The sequence below is a fragment of the Antechinus flavipes genome, chromosome 5 (assembly GCF_016432865.1).
Source record: "Antechinus flavipes isolate AdamAnt ecotype Samford, QLD, Australia chromosome 5, AdamAnt_v2, whole genome shotgun sequence".
Classification (NCBI taxonomy): Eukaryota; Metazoa; Chordata; class Mammalia; order Dasyuromorphia; family Dasyuridae; genus Antechinus; species Antechinus flavipes.
The window spans coordinates 147519707-147525980 of NC_067402.1; positions in this window are offsets into that span (position 1 = coordinate 147519707).

A 6274-nucleotide genomic window follows, 5' to 3' on the forward strand; every position below is an offset into this window, starting at 1 on the left:
TACATTGGGTAATAACATTTTCTTGTTTTTCTTTTAAGTTCTCTAAAATATCTTACATCTACAATTCTGGGTATCAAATCTTGTCCAGTTTAAGCCTTAACAGTTTTCACAGGAGTGAATGGAAATTGAGGTAATTACATTGTAATTAAATATAGCACTTCTATACACAATGTATTCAAGGAAAATTTCCTTGCTGCCTTTATATTTGCATGCCATATGCATGTTTGAGGTCTTAAGAGAAAAAAGTGTATTTCCTTTTTAGTCTAAGAATTCAATTTTGCTAAAAATTATCAATAATAACTATCATTATGATTCTGCTGCTTTACTAAAACAATTGGCTCCTTTTATTTTCTGTAAAAGTACTCTTAGAAAATATAATTTATGGGTTGACAGATTAGTCACTTTACTTTTCAGTGTTGCTGTACTTAATGGATTAACACATCCCCAAGTTTAAAAAGTAATAATTCTACAAGTAGAAAAAAGAAAAAACTTGGATCAGCAATAATGAAAACGAATACATGCACACATTTTAAAACATGGTCAATATGGGAATTTGTTTTCCTTGACTATGTATACTGATTACAAAGATTTTGTTTTTTCTCTTCTCTCTCCACACACTCCCCACCCTCACCACCCCCCAGGATGGAAGGTGGGGAGAAAAAATACTTATTGGAAATTATTTTTTAAATATTTTAAAAACAAAAAGGAAATTCATGGAGAATGTAGAAAAAGGAGTAAAAAATCTCACCTTATTGTGATATATATATATATATTTAGATGCATTGGGAGAGGAGAGGGATATGACCTGGAGACAAAAAAGACTTTGTGCTTAAGTTGCCAAACAGGTTTTTTGAGTCTATAAAAGTCCAAGGCAGAAGAGGTGTAGTTAAATTAGCGTAACAAAAACAAAAGAATTAAAGGAAGATGGTAGGCATCTAAAAATATTCAAAGCATAGAAACATCAGAAGAACTTATATTTAGAAAATTAACAGAAGCCAACTTTGATTTTAATCCTTGTTAATTTATTACTTTTGTTCAGATGCCAAAATCTGTGCCCTGTTGGTCAGGAACAAAGAAAATCAGAAAAATGATGGCTAGGATAGGGGAAAACAAGATAGGATAGGATAAAGACAGGCTAGAGGCAAAAGTTTTAAGTATCAAAATTTGAAAATTCCTTATTTTGCATATAAGGAAGGTTAAAAAAAAAAAAGAAATATTTTCACAATTCCTTTGCCATCACTAGAAAGCAAATTCACACAGTTAATAAGTATTAAATGTCTAAGAATTGTCTGTCCATTGTACCATCCAGCTGCCCCATTTCTAAGGTATTTTTTAATACCTGAGATCTATCAAAAAATAGATCTCAATGTTTTTAAAAATTATTCCTGAAAATAACTCAAGGTCAGTAGAGCTAAATAATTCTTGGCCCACAAGAGATCATTAATTCTTGAAAGAAAAGTAGAATTACCTATAGTACTAATTATAGCATAATTCTAAAGATCTCTATCTAGAGCAAGAAAGTTATGCTAGTCCTGAAGATTTTTTCTGTCATCAGTTTTAGGAACCTAAGGTCCAGTATGAATATTAAGTATCTTAAAAGTCAATCTAGTTTTAATATTTTTAAGAGCTTAAAACTGAGCCTGGACTTTGGAAACATCCTATATTGGAATAAGAGCTAACTGTCTCTAATATTTGAAGATGTTATAGTTTTAAAAATCATTGTGCATTATTAATAATTCTTTCCACTTGACACATTATTTCTTGTTATATAGCTATGTCCACAACTTATAGGATCCATTATTCTTTCAGGTCCATTTCTGTCTTGTTATTTTAAAATGTCAATACTTTTCAAATTACATATGCTTCACTGAGGTCCTGGGTTACTAGGTGAGGTTGGCAGAGAGTACTAATAAAATTACTCCCTAAGGCAAGCAGAGAAGGACATTGATGGGGATCAGTTCAACCTTTTGTTTCATTCTCCGTGGAAGTTTTGTAAAGCCCTACCTTGCTGTGTCCAGTCAGTCCAATCTGTTAAATTCAAGCCATGTCAATTCTCTGAGGTTAAATTTCTTCTTTGAGTCTGTCCATGGCTCATAGCATCTCTGCTGAATCCCTTTTGGGTTAAGCCCACCACAACACTCTGCCTCAAGGTGTCTTTCTCCTCCCTTCTACCCCATGCCTCATGTTGTCTTTCAGCTCCCACTATGTCTCATGGTTTCTCCTTACAGCTCACTCTTTTAGGGTGTTAAATCCTTGTTAGGATTTACCTGACAGTCAATGATATGTTCCACCTCAAGAAGTATTTCCCTTCTTCTGGTTAATTTTGAGTTCCACTAGGGGAAATAGCTTTTCCATTGTTAATGGTTAAAACCCCTTTCCTTGCTAACTATATATACTTTTCCAACTCTTTCATATTCACCTTCCTAGTGTTTACTGTATCTCTTCATTTCCTCTGTCTCTTCTCCTTAATAAACCTATTTTTTTTGCCAAAGGGAATAACCATTGTGAATTCCTCACATGACCAAACCTTTGGTGCCTTTTGTCTGAACATCATTCTCAATATTTGGTGTGCTGAACCCCCAAACACACCACTCAAATTTAATTAGTTCATGCCAGCATCATCTGTTTTTGAGTAAAGGCAATACACATCCCTCAAACAATTTATCTTTCCTTTGAATAGAAATGGCTTGGTTTTGCTTTATTTTTTTAAACATTATATCCAAATTTGGATAAATTGTGTCTCTAAGCAATGTCTTCTAATAGATATTAGAAAATTACTAGGAAGCCAAAAATCTGTTTTAATACAGATTTATGGATACCATAAAAATACTAACAAACCATTTGGGCTTCAATTTTCATGCTAGGAAGAGCATATTAAGAAGATAGGTAACTTGTAGACAATAATTTAGACCATATAAGACATTTTTAGTTTGAAAATGTTTAATACCATTGACCAGAATCTTTCATATTTTCCTTTTCAAATATGTATTATACAGTCACTTAAAGTCACTCTTAACTCTGTTATTAAAAATAAATTTTTAAGGAAGATATTTCTTCCACTTAATTTGTTGTATCCTCAAGGAATTTATCTAATCCTAAAATGAGTAATATAAATACATATATAACTCATATCTCTTCTAACTCATGCCTCAGAAAGTAGATAGTATGTTTCCTATCATGGGAAGTTTTTACAGAGAGTTTTGGTAATGTTGTAGACAGAATTTTTAGGCAGTTTTGGGTTAAAATAGATGCTTCTTCATTCTCTGAGATTCTAAGAGGCAGCATGGTATCTAATGCTGTGAGGGTTCTTTGGATTTTTCCTCTTTGAGTTTATTAATCTTATCATCTGATTATTTACAGGGGAAAGGTGGACCCCAAAGAATCTTAAAGTCCTTTCTATTTAAAAGAGGCACTTGGGAGGGAAGGGAAATAGAAATGGATACTCTAAGTCAATTCTGGGTAAGTTTGAATGACAAGTAATTTTCAGCAATAAATGAGATAAAATAATAAATATCTCATTTGATCTTACAATTCTGGGAGGTAGGTGCTATTATCCCCATTTTACAATTGAGGAAACTTAAGCAAAGGATAAATGACTTGCCCCAAGGTCACAAAGCTGGTAAATGTATGAGGGTTAATAAGATAAAAACAGTTATTAAATGAAAATCAAACTAGAACTATTTGTAGCTAAATAAATCCCTATGTGGTTTCAGGGTAAATTTGGGCTGCACTTTCTAAATTTTCACAATAAAGGGGTAATAATTATGATTCTAAGGCAAATAAAGGAGGGCCAAAAACTGATTTGCTCCTCTTAAAACATTCAGGTAGCATGAAAAATCTATGATAGTTAAAAGCTTATAAGAGTGAAGAAAGGGGAAAAAAGGATGCCTTTCCTTATGAGGAAATAGGGAAAGTGAAGGGATAGGGAATCAGAGATTTGGACATGCAGATAGTGCCTTTTTTTCCTTCCCAAGTAATTTATTTTATTAATTTAATATATTCAAGTAGAGAATGAATGGGAAAGAAACAAAAAATGAGTTTTAGTAGTATAGGCAATAGCCTATACCTCTCCTGAGGTATCTCAGATTAGTTTGATTAAAGATTGCTCTAAAAATTTCAGTATTTGTTTGACTTTGCTTTTGTATGACTGCTTTAGTTTTATTCTTTTAATATTAGAAAAATTAATGATTAAAGATTTATAAGGTTGTAGGCAGGGAGTCACATGTCAAATTTTAGCTTAGACATGCCTTATTTATCCATGGAATAGTATTGCCACTCTGTGGCAGCATATCTGTTTCAGAGGGCCAGTTGCTTTTAAAAATATAGTCCAAAAATTTTCCTTTGGACTAATGAAAAAGTAATAGATCATAAATGCCATAATAGAGCAGTAATTAAAAAATTAAGATCAAGCTCAACTTTTAAATTATGTAATTTTTCTTTCACATGATCAATTTTTCCCTCTATAAACTTTACCCTTGATCATAAAGTTGCCTCACCATTTATGAAAGACTTCATACTATATCCAATGACTTATCAATCTGTTATCTGGAAATCATCTTTTACTTCTGCCTCTGAAGTCAAAAGGATGGTGCAGAGTTAGGGCACAGTAGACAGAGCTTAAAAATATACTGTAACATGTGAACTTAATATATGTACATGTGGAACCTACACTTCTACATTTTGATTTCCTCCCACTTAAGGCCAGAGATGAGCTTCTTGGAAGTTAATCTTATTTTTTTCTCATCAAACATTGTAACATTTTTCTGTAGTCCTTGTGGGGCTAATTAGAGCCCAAGAAATTCAGGGGTACTCATGGCACATTCTTGTCCAGTACTACTAAGTATGTACTTATAATCTGCTTTGTAGATTAGATGAACTTTTAGAGTAACTGACTTGATTGTATCTTTCTCTGAGGGTAGCCTCTTGGTGTCTCCTGGTAGATAGATCTCAGTGATTGAAGATGAATTGTTCGATTAATTCTAGGAAAACAAACTCTTGTGGGAACTATTATCATCTAAGAGCCAACATCTTACAACTAGCCCTTTTTGCTTTTCACTGAACCATTAATGTCTGCTTTTGAGCAAGGAACATAGGAGTCAAATCATCTCTATCATGTGGCATCAATGGAAAAAGGAACCATATGATCAAATGGTATAAAGATGGCAGTCGCTTGAACCGATACATAAGTAATAGCTAGGAAAACAATAGAATGTTAAGAGTGCCTGCATCTAGTCCTAGAGCTTTCTCTAGGAGAGCGCCAAGATATACATGACCTCAACCCTGAAAGAGGGAAACACAATCTGAGTGGTAAGAACCTCAACTTCCAAAGGACTACTAAAGAATCTTCCTTGGAAATTGAGGTTTTAGTAACTAGTAATTCAAGAGTCCCAAAATCCATCCTTTTATCAGAGAGAGGGGAGTTTCTAAATGTCTTTGATCCAAGAATCTAGCTTCATTGGAGAGAAGAGGATTGCATGTATGAAACCTAAAGCAGGAAGAGTTACAAGGAATTAAGCTCATGATAGAATAGGTCTTCAGATGGCAAATCAGTGTATTTGCTGACCTTAAGAGTTGGGAAGGTTTCTCAGTGGGAACTATAAGTACTAATGAAAATACAGGTCTAAACCCATCCCTTTTACCTGCTCCCCCACTCCAATCAGATGACATATGGCCAGATGACATATGGAGGAAGGAGGTTCTCCTATCTAACACCTCCAAATGTATTCTTTTTCCTCAAGAGAAATCTAAACCCTCAGATCTGTACTAAAAAGCTGGATGCCTGTATGATTATGAACTAGAAGTGGTACTTATTGGAATCTTGAGATTTTTGTTTATCTAGAACCTTTCTTAGGAGAATCCAAAGCATAGGGTAAATAAAGGAATATATATATCCCTCACTAGAATAAAGGGAAGATGGCGGGGAGGGATAGGGAACAAGAAGAGAGGTCCTGCTAGTAATTTGTTTCCCTTCCTAGAGGTATATAAACCACAAGGTGGTGCTATGAGTCTGGAGGACTCTTCCAGACATGATTGATAATTTGTGTTGTGCAGTTTTCCACTGATATGGACTGATAATTTGGGTTAGAAACCGTGGGGATGACAGTATGAATCCAGAATGAGAGAGATATCAAAAATGTCGTAGAAGTAAAATCAAGAGGACTAGACAATTTAATCTGAGAAGGAAAGGCGTTTGTTGTATAGAAAAGTCTCTTAATTAACCTAGTGTTAATTAGTGATGGAAGATGTTTAATCCTCAATCAACGTCTATGTGTTA